At 37.1% G+C, this 15236-nt stretch overlaps 1 protein-coding gene and 1 long non-coding RNA gene across 4 annotated transcripts in view; one reads left to right on the top strand and one right to left on the bottom strand.

The window, feature by feature from the left end:
* LOC131990691 (cAMP-specific 3',5'-cyclic phosphodiesterase 7B-like) overlaps nucleotides 1-15236 on the bottom strand; it is an 88476-nt gene that overhangs the window by 55223 nt on the left and 18017 nt on the right. The gene's annotated exons all lie outside the window — the stretch shown is intronic.
* Nucleotides 9638-15083, top strand: LOC131990694 (uncharacterized). 2 transcript variants are annotated; one of them, XR_009396082.1, is made up of 7 exons: nucleotides 9638-10241; nucleotides 10389-10547; nucleotides 11287-11373; nucleotides 11797-11831; nucleotides 11943-12026; nucleotides 14239-14319; nucleotides 14404-15083. It is a non-coding gene; the product is annotated as an uncharacterized LOC131990694 (long non-coding RNA). The 2 variants fall into 2 exon arrangements; XR_009396081.1 differs by having other exon boundaries at nucleotides 11797-12026.

The following is a 15236-nucleotide window of genomic DNA, read 5'->3' as shown; positions in this document are numbered from 1 at the left end:
CAAGAACTTCAGTTCCCAGAATGCACTGCATTTACGACACCTTCCAGGTGTTGTGTCATTGGTCAAGGCACCCTTGACCCCACAGGAGGTCTACTGGCCTGCTATAAAGGAGACAGTCCTCTCTCCATCGCCTCTCTCTCTCCACCGCTCCTGCTTGGGGAAGCAGATCCAGAGGCCTGGATCCACCAGCCCTACCCCTCACCCCCCGCTGAGGTGAGACCTCTTCTCTCCTGAGACTTCAAGCTTCAAGAATCTCCTTTCCATAAGGAATTCTGAACCAACGGCAACTCTGACCTTCTCTGCACACCAAAGCTGCATTAATCATTTGTCAGAGAAAGCTCGAATTCAACAACAAGGACAACCAGCAACTTAATTTGCAAGACGGCAAATTATTGGACTCAACTTCCTTCTTCTTTTATTTGCTTTACTTGTTTAGAATAAATACCTTTGATTACGAATGCTGTCTATTTAATGTTGTACATTATGAATGATATGCCATCCTCTTCTGTGTCAAGAATTCACGATTCCTTCAACCACTATTAAATATTAATATGGTAATTTGATTATAATTATATTCATAATTAATAATCAGTGTTCCAAATTGATAGTTTAATAACTTTATGAGACTGATTTAGGTGAATTGGCTATATTTTTCTGTTCTTACAGATGGTGCCCCTTTTTACGAGCCGACTTAGAGTAAATCAAGTCATATCATTTCTTATAATTAATAATTGTTTATGATAATTATTAATAATTCTTATAGCCATCTAACCACACTTTTGAACCGTGAGACCCACACAAGTGTTGCTCAAATTCATCCCGGCATATTTGGTATCCTTATGAAAGGGATAGCATTTATGAGAACGCCTTTTTAGTAATAAATTTGACGCCCTGTGCAAGGTCATCATTTATTCATAAAAGAGCCATCCTTAATCCCCAACATTTTTGGTGATCCTTGATGAAGGCGATTGGTATCTTTAAACAGAAACCCCAACATAGTTGACGCCCCGGTGCGTAATTACAACATACAGAAGAAAACTCCACCCTCCAGAGTTGTATGTACGTACAATATGTATGTACTAAGTAGTCAACCAATCAGCTTTGCAGAGTGTACTTTTTTAAATCATTATTTATTCACAGATGTAAATAAGATTTATTTTTTAAAAATAAAACAGAATAAAAATATGGACAATAAAAAACAAGTTATAGTATTTATTTTCTTACATTTTACATGTCCATACTTTTTATTTTGTTTGTATTGCAAGACAAACTTAATATTACCGTAAATTGTGCTAATAAATAACAGATTTTATGGCGGTGAATTTCTCTTCTCTGAATGAATGAAATAAGTGCACAGTCAAAGTCTACTTGAATAAAATGTTCATATAATAGCATTTCATGTGTTTTGTTTTTTCTTTCATGACCAGAATGGCATAGTACTGACTGTTTCCAGCAACACACATACTATCGGTAGAATTTAGAATTACATTTCAGTGTTTCCCACAGACCAGGTAGCAATTTGTGGCGCTCCACTGACACCGGTGGGTGAATCGAGTGTCACAGTGTCATGGAGTCGTCATCGGGTGTATGCAGCAGGCGGCGTTCAACACTTTCTGAAGCTGCCATATGAAAAAACCTGTATCTATTGTTCTTCAGAGTCACCTGCTGAGACACTATAAAGCTACAGCATTTGGAATTATTCAGCTCAATCTTACTTCTTTAAAAGTAAGAGAAGACAACTAAAAACATTTTTACCAGAACCCTGCCTGGTTTCATTCCTCACCCCAACTAGTTCAATCTTTAGATTTTGTGAAAGGAATGATTTGAACAAAACAACTTCAATTGGAGGTTTTTATTTCAAATAATTAACTTAAGACCTACCTCAACCAATAACCTGTTCTAACGTTTTGGGTCAAATAAAATATATTAACACAAATAAAATAAAAAAAGTAAAGAAACTACCCAAGGTGCAAAGCCTGATTCAGATTCTTTTCAGGTTATTATACTGTAGCCTATTTGGTGCACAGCTTGCATGCCCTATCAGAACACCATATTTTTTCTTGGCTTCCTGAAAAACAACTCAAGTGCTCTCTCATAAGGGACCTCCTTGGGTGGCAAACAGCCACAGACAAATCAGAATTAAAATAGGCTACTTAACCCACTCTTTAAAAAAAAATTTGATTCAAAGTCTACACTTAAGTGTTTCCACCTCACCGTCTTACAGGAGCATTTTGTCTGCTGTCCTCCTCTATTTCTCCCTGAGCACCACTGTTTGATGCCTATAGAACATTCGAAATAAATTACCATTTACTAGCCACAGCCATTTGACTGTTCAACATTGTTTCACACCGATACCTCCTCATCCTTGTCCTCTTGACAAGGCCGTTTTTGCTGTGAAAGAAATCTTTCAATACTCATCTCATCTGGATTAAAGCAGGAAACATTCAGAAAAAGAACAACAATAATAATATTAATAATAACAACTTAAAAATGTGGTCTGTTTGATTTGACTGTGGGCATAGTAGTCTATCTCAGATATTAGGGCTGTAAAGTCCTAAATTTTAAAATATATCCCTTTATTAACATTTCAAACATTTTTAGGCGAGAAAGTAGACGTTTAGATCCCCAGTGCGTCGTAAATTTGTCTAAATACCAGCTGTTTACAATTTTGTTTGGACGAATTCGGTGCTACTCAAGCTAGCCGTCGTGAGCAACGCCCTTTCGGTTACATTCACAAAAATAAAACACCTGTTGCCCTTTATACCGATAGAATTTGTGCTGTTACTTTGAAAACAGGAAGCCAACCTACCCTCGATGTAGCTAGCTTGAAGCAGTCGTTATGACTGCTCTCGTCCCGTTAACGGCATTTGCGGCAACCATTCAATTTGCCTTAACGTTACCGGAGAGTCTTGCCAGCTCTGAGATCGGCCCGGTTCATTGTAAAACATTTATTTATTGGTGTGAATGTGGTGTTTTCTGCACGTAGGCTAACGTTACAGACCCCAAAGCAGCGCTGCTCTTCTGTCCAACCATGTTTTTTTAATTAATTAATTAAGAGAGGGGAAAAAAACATAATCATTTTGTGGCGGTCGCTCTATGTATGGGTCACACTGCATTTTTACAATTTACATCTCCATGTTTTTTATCGTATTAAGTGTTGTAAGATGAGTTTGAGTATGAGATGAGTTAAGTTGTCTCTGTGCCTTTCATTTTACCTTCCACCTGATATATTTAGGATTGGCCTTCACCAGCCTACATGTTACTGCACTTCTGCCTGTTCTCAAGAAAGTAAAACATTCATCATTTGATTACCATTATTTGTTTAGGACATAAAGCCAGATCTATACGCACAAATGTCTGTCCATGACTCCCCAAATAAATCAACTACTTCCTCAGAAGGCTATTACAGTGTGTTGTTGACTCAAAGTGTCATGTAATTTGCTACTTTAATGAATTCATACATACATTTTACTGCATATATTGCAATGCAATCTGGGAGGAACAATATGTGATTGCCGTACTGTAAGAGAATAAAAGTACAGTTGCCTTGGTTCCCTAGCATATGACGTGGACATTGTTGACCCAGGTGATGTCTGAGCTGCTGCGACTCTATCATTCATTATTACACTCCGGTCTGAGGGGGGCAGTTATCATTCAGGTCTGGATGCCATGCCCTGGCCACTGCATTATTCAGCTGATATTTTTTTTTTAACTTCTGTTATTTCTATTGACAGAAAAGTAGCATGTCCTTGGCTACTTGCTGTGGTTTTTCCAAGCCTTGTGAAAGGACATCACAACAAACAAATCAATTAAAGTGAAAAGGAGCTGAGCTTAGATTTTTTGCATCAGGAGTGGCACACTGTCCATATAATGGAAATTCACACAAATGAATGTGTTCCTTTGACTATATTTCAAGGAAAACGTCTTGGTCATACTGGAATTAAGGGAGAGGAATGAGGTGGAGCCTGATTTGCACCTGATTTGCAGTCTTGTTTGTTATTCATGTTGTTGTTCCTCATTGTTAAAGGTCTTCACTTAGGCTTCTTGTTCAGACTACAAGTATCTCTAACTCAATGTACATGGATAATGGTAAACCAGTGGTATATGTTTTTTTTGTTCTGAGAGATGGAGGACCTACACAGACCATCACACGCCACGGAAAAGTTTAAATAACCACCATTCTGTACAAGAACAAAAAGAGGTATGTTTTAAACTTTTTTGAGCACATTTTTGCCAGAATTAAGACAGAAGAATTAGACAGTAGAATAAATGACAACTGAATGTACCTAAGTTGGGAAGAAAGTATTTTTACACTGAGATATTTCTATAGTAACTTGTATATTAAGTGCATAATCTGAATAATTCCTTACCCACTGATAAACAATAGTATGTGAACACAGTATTTCACATATCCAACAACAACTTTGCCATAGATTTAGTTTGCAAATAGGTTTAATTGTAGAAGACTTTACTTTATAGTGAACGCTTTTATGTTTGTTCATCATCTGATACATCTAATCCTAAAGTCTGCAAAACATCTGAACTTCTGAACGAGCCATCAGTTCTTCATCTCTGTCGTACTCATGTCACAAGTACGTCAAAGGAATGTAAACAAATAAATCTAGATGTAGGTTTACTTGTACCAAATCTACAATCGAGATTTGGTGGCAAGCACATTTAACTCTAGAGAGTATATTCTTTTGACTGAATCTACTGTCTCTTCGTTGTTGCCGTCCCTGTGATGTACATCGCAACTACGTCAACAGCTACGTCAACCGCTACGTCAACAGCTACGTTAACAGCTACGTTAACAGCTCGATAGTCACGTGTTGTACAACGTACGTGGCATATTTTCTACATGAAGGCAATGGCGGTATGCTACTGATTTAGATTTTAAAATGAGATGAGATACACCCGATAACCAGAAATTAACATAATTGTGTTGAATATATAGGGAAATGGTAGTTTGTGATTCCATTTTGTCAGCAGCCGGGGGAAGTTCCTTGTTTTTAACGTGTATGGTGACTTCAGCTTGGCCGTTGACATTAGCATGTTAGCTAGCGTGACGGAGAAATTCACATCGATGAAATCTTGATTTTCAGTCAGTCAGCTCTTGTTATACTGTACACAAGCTTGCTATTGCAGTATGGCAAATATATGATGCAAGTTTCACAACGTGTTTTCATGATTTTGCATATTTCTTAGGTTGTAGGAATTTTGAAATGGACTGAGGTAGTGCTAGCATGGTCTCACCATTAGTTTATGCAGTGTGCTGTTGCAGTAGTGCAGTTTGGTACTGTAATATGGCCATTATATGATATATTTCATTATCATAATGTGTTTTTGATGATACTGCAGCTTTCCATCAAGTGTGTGGACAATGCTGAGGGAATTCCTGGTGAGATCGTCTATGGAGAGAAAACATTCCCCATTCCCTCTCAACAAGTAAGGTTTATACTATCTTGTTTTAGGTACAAAGTCACAGACTTATTTGGGATTTGAGGCTAAAGTACTGTTCATGTTTTACTCCTGCAGTTTGTGAGAAGTACTAAAATTCATACTTTATTTTCTGTTAACATGTTGAAATAACTAAACAATTAATGTTGAAAAATACATCCACAAGTGTTAGAAGTATGTCAGCTGTCCTGCAGCTTTAATGACAGTTTGTGTCTGGATGTGTGCAGAACTGGTGAAGTGACTGAATCAGTCAAGTTCTAACATTAGCAATGCTAGCTAGAAAACAGGGGAAATTAATTACAATGGTAACACGAACATTATAATGTTTGTTTTTTTAATGATATTGCATATTTCTTATTTTGTATGTATTTTGATGTGGACTGACGTAGAGCTAGCATGGTATGGAATTTACCATTAGTTTAAGCAGTTTGCTGTTGCAGTAGTGCAGTTGGGTACTGTAATATTGCCATTATATGACACATTTCATTATCATAAGACATTTTTGATGATGTTGCAGCTTTCCACCAAGTGTGTGGACAATGCTGAGGGAATTTCTGGTGAGATCGTCTATGGAGAGAAAACTTTCCCCATTCCTTCTCAACAAGTAAGGTTTATACTATCTTGTTTTTAAGTACACAGTCACATACTTATTTGGGATTTGAGGCTAAAAAGGACTGTTCATGTTTAATATCTGCAGTTTGTGAGAAGTACTAAAACTCATACTTTATTTTCTGTTAATACGTTGAAATAACTGAACAATTAATGTTATTTTTTTAACTACTCATTCCACCTCCACAAGTAAGATTTATAATATTAAGTTTGAAGTGAACAGTCAAAATACTTTGTGAACAAACTGTTACAAAATTTCAATAAGAGAAATTCAAATAGACTTATTTGGGATTTGGTAAGAGTAGAGCTTTATAAACGATACTATTAGTCTGTGACAAGTGGTTAATTTCACTCTTCTGCTTTTAACATGTTTAAATAACTGAGCAACTGAAAGAAACAGCAAAAGATACATCCACAAGTGTTAGAAGTTTGTCCAGCTACTGCAGCTTTAATTACAGTTTGTGTCTGGATGTGTGCAGAACTGGTGAAGTGATGAATCAATCAAGTTCTAACATTAGCAAAGCCTGCTAGAAAACAGGGGAAATGAATTACAATGGTTACACAAACTTTACAATGTATTTTTGATGCTGTTGCAGATTTCCAGTGGGAAAGTTGTGGTGAATAACGCTCTCCCTCAACAAGTAATTTGTTTTAAGAGGACATTGACAATGGATATTTTTGATGTAGTTTGTTTAATTCATTCTTTTATCTCCTTGCATTGCTAGGGGACTGCGTTTGATGCTGGAAGTGGACATAACAGGTGACTGTAGATAACTGATATATCCACTGTACTTCACACAGTCATGTCTTACTTTAATGCCATCCCGAATTCTTGTTTGTCTGGTCACCTGTTGATGCCACATCCATCTAACTTATGTGTCTCAACTGATGTATTGCAGTTGTGTGAGAAGGCGTCCATTCTCCCTGCCTGATGATGCAGACACCACCATGGATGGGCGTCCCGATTTAAAGTGATTCAAACGCCAAGGAGAAGAAGTGGGGACCTGCTCTAAATCAATGTAAATATTGATCCAAAAAATCCCCTACAAGACAAGTCTATAGGATGTATGGCTTTAAAGTCACTCCAAACTTTTTTGTTGTTGTATTTCTCACAGGAGAAGGGGGACGCAGATCTATTGAAGACAACTCTACCTGCAACACACACCTTGCACTCCGTCACAGCTATTAGGAATTATAGACGGGGCGACAAAATTTTCCAAACTGGGCCGTTCATCCACACCCACCACCATCCATCAGCCGATAGATCAAATACCAGCAAAGGCAACTTTAAATAAGCTTTTGGCCATTAGCCTTGTAGTGACAGAGATGGGGTGTCTACAAACAATTTACTAATCCAGTGTTATACACACATCCAGACCAATGATCTGTTTAGCATACATATGCATTTACTGATCATAAATGACAAGTCAGTAATTAAAAAATTAAGATTGTGACAGTTATATTTCTCCTTTTACCCTTAAAGTGTAACAAGGGTTGTTATCATGATTAATTAAGCTTTTCTTTTCGTGACTCATCATGTATTTTGCCTTATAAACAAAATAGTGACCTGATATGTCTGAAACACTGAAAGTGAACATTTGACTGATTGTCAATTCAGTCTCTCCTTTGTTCTCTCCTCTGGATTTTGTGTCATTAAAATGGAGCAAGTTAATATACTATCTCTGTGCTTTTAATTTTACCCACCATCCAATATAGTTGGGTTTAGTCTGAGTCCTGACTGAAAGAATAAGTGAATAGTCTATTCAAAGTCTATTTGGATAATACATGTTTATATAGTACATGCCATGTGTTTTGTTTTTCTTCAGTGGCCAGAACAGCATAGTGCAGCAACACACATACTGTAGATAACATTTAAAAGGACTGGACATGTGGTGGATAACTATTTTGTGTTCACTTTATTTTTATTATTATAATTTTATATGTATTTTTAGCCAGCCCCTTTTTATTATTCAACTTTTTTATTGGGTGTTTGTTTTTGCCTTTATTTATTTAACAGCTGGTTCAAGTTGTTCGTTTCATTACAGTTGTGTTTTGTGGGCCCCTGGCCTTGGAGGCAGTGTGAGAAAAAGCCAACAGGGGCCTCCACATCAGTTCAACTGTTATCTCTGGAGGCCAAGGCCTGAGTTATTGCCATGACAAGAGACAGGTCATGTCAGCTACATCTTAGCTGGCAAGTAATCTCCATGTGACCTGGGGTACCCTCTGTTACCTACAGGGGAGAAGGACCCAAAATAGGTCACTTCCCCCAGATCAAGTTTAATGTAATGCTGTTGTGGGTGAATTTCAAGAAAATCAATGAAAAATCTAAATTGTAGAACTTTGAGGCCACACCCTCAAATTATTAAAGAGTGGGAGGATGACATGAAGAAGTGGCCTCAAATTACATACAAGGACATTTTAACTATTGTGTGTTGTCCCGGTGGCTCACACTGGTAGAGCGCATACCATTAAGGCTGAGTCCTTGCTGCGGTGGACCCAGGTTTGAATCCGGCCTGAGGTCCCTTTGCCGCATGTCTCCCCCTTTCTATCTGTCACTGTCTAATAAAGCATCAAATAAACAAAAACAAAAGAGGTTTGCCAACATTACATGATTGCAAAACTTATCTCATCCACCAAAATAATGGCTAACTTAAAAAAAATCCATGTCTGTTCAAGGGTACGCTTTATTTAGGAACGCTGCCAACAGGGGAACTGAAGCCTTTGCCGATATTCTTTTCAAAGCTACCAGACTCCATTGACAAAAACATTAATTTTACCTCGCAGAACACCCTAGTTGATGGTTTACTGCTGCCTTGATCACTTATTTTGTTGGTTGGTTTTTGCTTGCTCATAACCATTTTAAACCACCAAAGTCACACTATAACACCAACTAACTAATTAACTAACTAATCAAGACCAAAGGAGACCAGCAACTGATGTATTATGTGAGGTAAAATTACTGCATTTGACAAAGGAGTCTGGAGGTTTTGAAGCATGCATAGATTGATGAAATGACTTCAGTTGCCTGTCAGAGAGGGCTGTCAGGTGGCAAAGGTAAGCAGACAATATATTCTGAATATAGTGTACACTTCTTCTGATATTGATTTATTAGGTGGTCCTTTTTATAGGAGTCTAAAATACATTTAGCTGCTGCTGTAGTACATTGCTTAGCTTCGGTGCCAAGCAAAGTAATTGACTCACTGTCGATAATAGATACCTCATTCAACCCCACTTCAAAAACCCAAACAATCCCTCAATTTATCTGTTTTAAAAAACAAAGCAGTATTTGTCATTGGCAGGCAGCCACAATAGGTTAGCCACTTGGACTAACCTGCTTAGTAGCTACTTCTCCTAACTCACCAGAAGTTACACCGAAAATCCTTTTTACAGTAGAACCCCAAAATATAAAGATAAATAAGATAAAGTGCCTATCTTTTAAAGCAATGAAAAGATGCTGTAAATATGCTTTTATTAAAAGGCCCCAAATAAATGTATGTTATGACAACGTGCCATGCGTATGCCTTTTCACATAACTCTCTGAACATTTTCACATAACTTTATATTTCTTTCAATTAATTTTATATCATTTTCATGCGAACACAATCCGCCCTTTTCATCCTGTAAGATAACAGGTCACAGTTGCTTCTTGTTCTTGCGTAGGATGCCTGCTATCTCAAGTCCTCAAGGTCGTAAGGCTGTACCTCCTTAACCAATACACACACACTCATTGTAACTCTATAAAAACTGTTAGCTCTCTTTGTCTGCAGATTCACTCTGTGCAGACCTTTTTGACTGTACCTTGTGCTCTCTTAATTGCAATTAGAATAAACCTTTTTTGCTTATGCTCCAACGACTCAGTCATCTTTCCTCCTTATAACGATTTTTGCCACTACATGTATCTTTGTCATACCAGCGATTATTCCACTACCCAAATGAGATATATACACAACTTGTACTTTTCACATTTCCTGTGGATTATTTATGAAATGCTTGTTTTAGTTTGTCTGAATTAAGTTGTGAGAGATTTTCAAAGCAATGGAAAGAACCACTTGAAGTAGTGAGGGTCAAATTACAACACCACATTTCTGTAACCTTGTGAAATCCTCATGACTTAAATTAGCTCATAGAGCTAACAGTTCCTAGTTCACTTCCTACTAACGGTCACCATACAGTAGGTTGGTTCTGTTTTTTGTTGTTCTCCCTTTGCAGCATTTTTCCCTTGATCGTTGTCCATTTGTTGACAGATTGCTGAAGATAATTTCTTTATTTGCTTGTGTTTAGTCTACTTACATGCGTATGTATTCTTATCTTTGGAATTCTAGTGAGGACTTGCAAAACTATCTGACGGCGTATGTGCAGTTTTTTGCCAACACAGAAAACTCCACTTCCATTTCGGGTGTGAGACAGCGGACTGAAAGCAGACCAACTGGAACAAAGAAAAGGAATAATTAAAGTAATGTTCAAGGATCTGAAGAAAAAAGGTATGTTACTTTTTGCCAAAGGTAATTTATATAGAGTATGCTGCCCTACATGACGATATTCTTGTTATGAGGGTCAGTTAGACGCCAGTCAGGTCTAACTGTCTTTTTTAAACTAAGTGTTGTTGAAAAAAACTTCAATAAAGAAGACTTCAACAAGAGAAATCCATATATGCTCGTTTGGGATTTGGGAGGAGCAGCGTTACGTAAAAAGTGCTGCCAATGACAAGTTGTGTTGAGATTTTCTTTTATGAAGGGAGAGATGTTCTCTTATATCAAGCAAAAGGCTTCATGTTTTTCTCTAAAAAAGCATTTTAACCTTCTCAGCATTGCTGTACATTGATTTATACAATGCTGCTTAAAATACGTAACACTCACGTGGTTTGACGCTATCGCGTCATCCATTACGCACCATTCATTTTGGAGGAGGAGAGAGAACGGCCATGGCTTCCGGCAATAAGATAACCCGTGTAAGTTTACACATTTTAGACTGAAATAGGCATGCCTGTACAACTAATAAGCAACATATGTGGAAACTGCAATTTGGGAAGTTACTTTTTGTGTTTAGTGTGGACTGTTTGAATCAGAGTCATGTGCGTTAGGAGCACTAGCATTAGCACTGCTAGCATGTTGAGGAATTCCCCGTTAGCAATTGACTGTTACAGCGGCACAGTTTGGTGTTGTAATATAAGCAATATAGTATATGTTTCTTAATGGTAATACATTTTTGATGATCCTGCAGATCTCCATCGAGTGTGTTGACAATGCAGGTGGATTTCTTGGTGTGGTCATCTATGAGGATAAAACATTCCCTATTGCTTCGCAACAGGTACGTTTTAAACTATCTAGTTATAAGTGCACGGTCACAGGCTTATCTGAAATCTGGGAGAAGTAGTAACTGCTGGAGTATGAGTGTTATATTGGTCCAACTACTGCAGCTGTAATAGCTACACTCCGTGTCTGCATGTCTGCAGAATTGGTGACCTAGCCCAAGAAATGTGTGTGTGGTAGCAACATTAGTAATCTTAGCATAGCTAACATGAAAAATGTATTAATTAAAATGTATTAAAATATACTGACAATGGCAACAATATACAGTATTTTATTTATAAGTCCATCTGAATGTTGTGGTGAATAACAATAACCTCAACAAGTAAGGTTGCAACTAGTTAATTTTTATTGTAAATTTATAATGGATATTATTTGATATATTTTGCTGTATTTTTTTCTCTTTTTCTCCTTGTATTACTAGGGGCCTACTTTTGGTGCTGGACATGGACACCAGAGGTTACTGTAGTTTACAGATTTGTCTTACTTTCATCATCTTGAATTAATGTCTCTCTGGATATGTGTTGTTGCCACTAATCTATCAAATGTTTTTGTCTCTCTGTTGTATAGTTCTGTGAGACCTTTCCAATCCCCTCATGAGGATGAGGCCATGGAGTGTGATCCTTCAGATACTAAAACTGATTCAAATGGAAGGTAAAGTGGGCTTGGATCTTCGCTTTATCAATTAAATTTTTCTTGATAGACCTTTTATCACAATTATAAAAGGGGTATATATATTTAGGGGCATATAGAAGGGCAACAGTAGATGTCAAACAGAAGTGGTACATCATCTGAAAGCTGTGAACCTGAAGATTAATTTGAAATGCAGCTCAGTACTGCTGTTCTAGTCATGAATCTGTAATTACCATGCTGTTTTAGTGAGGCACCTATTCAAATTCTGAGTGTTTATAGTTTGTAAGGGCCTAAAACATTAAGATGGAAGTGTATGAAGTCCATTCTCGTGCTCAGTTACGTCTGATATGTTTGTAGCAGCATATTTTGGTTTGATATCAATTTATACACAGATTTGGTGCTAAATTTGACCATTTTTGAGGACTCTGGAATTGGTAAAAACTAGGCATAAAATCCTCCAAAATTCCACATTAAGACACAAAGACCTTGATCAACACCAAAGAACAATCAATGCTGTGATTTGATATCAAAAACTTCTGACATTTTGGAGATTTATATACCATTTGCATTTTTCAACAATTGGATGGCAAGCACATACCTAGGTAAGCTTTACATCTTCTGAAAGCTCTAGGTCGCTCTAGTTTGTAGTTGAAAAGTTTCATGAGGCTTCGATATCCCAGAGGCCACATACATAATTAGAATGATAGATTATTATCATATTCTAACTCTGTGAGGTCACAGCAGGTAATTTTATACAGTGAGGTCACATTTAAAAAAATGCTCTCACTACAATCAAAAAGGCTATTATGCAGACTAACATCATCACAGGTGAATAAAGTTGGGACCATTGAATCCACAACAGCCACAGTTTTCTAGTCTTACCCAATTTATGCAATTCAAACATTGTTTATGGACCCCAGAAACATTTAAATATATCATTGCTAGAATAGGAAAAAATAACACATTTAAACTGTGTTAAAGAAACTGCATTTTTTAACGTTTTGTTTTTGCCTAAAAATGCATTGGATAATCATTCCTATCTGAAAAGGGGAGACCTTTGGGTGCCCATAGAACTCATTTTAATTCAGATAGCTTGATGTCAGCGTGACCCCTTTGAAAATGGCAATGTCAGGTTTCCCCCCAAAAAATGCCTAATATTGCACAGAATGCATTTACAGTAATGTGCCAAAGATACAGTATCTTACTGCGCCACCTACTGCCAAGTGCTATAAATGTGCAACTCTAAAAAAAAATACAGTGTAAATGGAAAAATGTCAATATATATATATATAGTCATGGGAAAAAATTATTAGACCACCCCTTGTTTTCTTCACTTTATTGTTCATTTTAATGCCTGGCACAGCTAAAGGTACATTTGTTTGGAGAAATATAATGATAACAACAAAAATAGCTCATAAGAGTTTAATTTAAGAGCTGATATCTAGACATTTTCCATGGTTTTCTAAATGGTAAATGGACTGCACTTATATAGCACTTTGATCCAAAGCGCTTTATACTACAGACTGTGCTTATTCACCCGCCACACACACATTCATACTGGTGGATGAGGCTACCAGGGCACACTGGTGCCACCGGCCATCATTGGGAATTCATTCATGAACGCAGCATCGGGACCCATTTGGGGTTCAGTATCTTGCCCAAGGACACTTCGACATGTAGGCTGCCATGGTCAGGGATCGAAACGCCAACATTCCAATCAATGAGCGTCCGTTCTACCAATTGTGCCACAGCCTTCCTTGATAATAACCAAAATCATTATCAAGAAAACCATGGAAAATGGCTAGATATCAGCTCTTAAATTAAACTCTTATGAGCTATTTTTGTTGTCAGCATTATATTTTTCCAAACAAATGTAGATTTTGCTGCTGTACCAGGCAATAAAATGAACAAGAAATTGAAGAAAAAGTGTGGTCTAGTAAATTTTTTTTACATGACTGAATATATATATTTATATATATATATATATATATATATTTATAAATTCAATATAATAATTTACACAATATGTGATTATCACTTATTTAATATTAGTTCCTAGTATCAATCATATAAAAAATAGCAGTGCAGGCAGAAATAACTTGAAATGGTACCTTGATAACTGTCTTTGGCCAAAAAAATCATGACCCATCTAATAGTACCTAGTACCAGACTAAACGAATGTTTAGTCGAATGTATGCATGGCTAAAAGGCAGATTTTCTATTTCCCATGCAGCAATGGGGCGCCACTTGTTTCCTTCACTGATGAAGATGAAGTCCCCATGGAGGAGAACTAGCAGGTGTAAGAAAATAGCTGGTACGTTTTTTTTAGTGCCATGTCAGGTTGATGGCTAATGATGCATCAGAGCCAGTTTTCCAATATTTTTTTTTGCCATTTCAGAACAGAGCTGTAAACTCCACCCCACCCCAGAAGCATCAACGCTTCAGATGACAAGATGTCCAGCAAATAGCTGCTAAGATTCTTAAATATGATTGCTGTAGACATATTAACTTAATTTATAATTCTGTAATAAAAGGGCAAACCAAACAGTAGTTTACTGTGTGATAAAGGAAGCATTGCTGAATGGCTAAAAACTGGATTGCAAAGGTTCTGTCATTACTGTATGTTACTGTATGACAAAAGTGATTCTATTTCATAGACATGGCATTAGTTTTGCATATTATATTCTTTAATCTGTTTTCCATATCTATGTGTCTGTATCTTGAGCTGCTGTGACAACTCAAGTCATATCTTATCTTATCTGAATATATAATAAAATGGTTGTTTGTAGAGGTAGACCGATATATTGGCCAGCCAAATTTGCGTCTTTTAACTGCGTTCGTCACCGATCAATTAGCCCATTTCACTGAGCCAACACCAGGCAAGGCTCGGTGCAACATCTGCCATTGGCTGGTGAGCTGGGTGCTGATACCGGCAAAAAGAAAATCACATCAAATATGTGGATCATCTGAGGCGCCACCACCTCGAGGCCTATAACAACATACACATTGTTTGCTATCCAACTGTTAATATGTTTTGTTTGTTTTGTTAATAAATGTTTCTTTTCTTGTTGATATTGAGACTTGTGTAACATTTGCTTTTGTTGTGTCATTTTTATCATGTAAATGGAGGGAGAAAGGGCAATATCGGCTTCAAGAATCAGCCCAAAAAAATGAGCAGCACATATCAGGGATCGATGTCAAAATAATCGGTATCGGCACAGGCCTTAAAAA

Source organism: Centropristis striata, chromosome 18 (assembly GCF_030273125.1).
Source record: "Centropristis striata isolate RG_2023a ecotype Rhode Island chromosome 18, C.striata_1.0, whole genome shotgun sequence".
In the NCBI taxonomy this organism is placed as follows: domain Eukaryota; kingdom Metazoa; phylum Chordata; class Actinopteri; order Perciformes; family Serranidae; genus Centropristis; species Centropristis striata.
The sequence above is the reverse complement of the archived record's forward strand: the minus strand, read 5'-3'. Positions and strand labels throughout refer to the sequence as shown.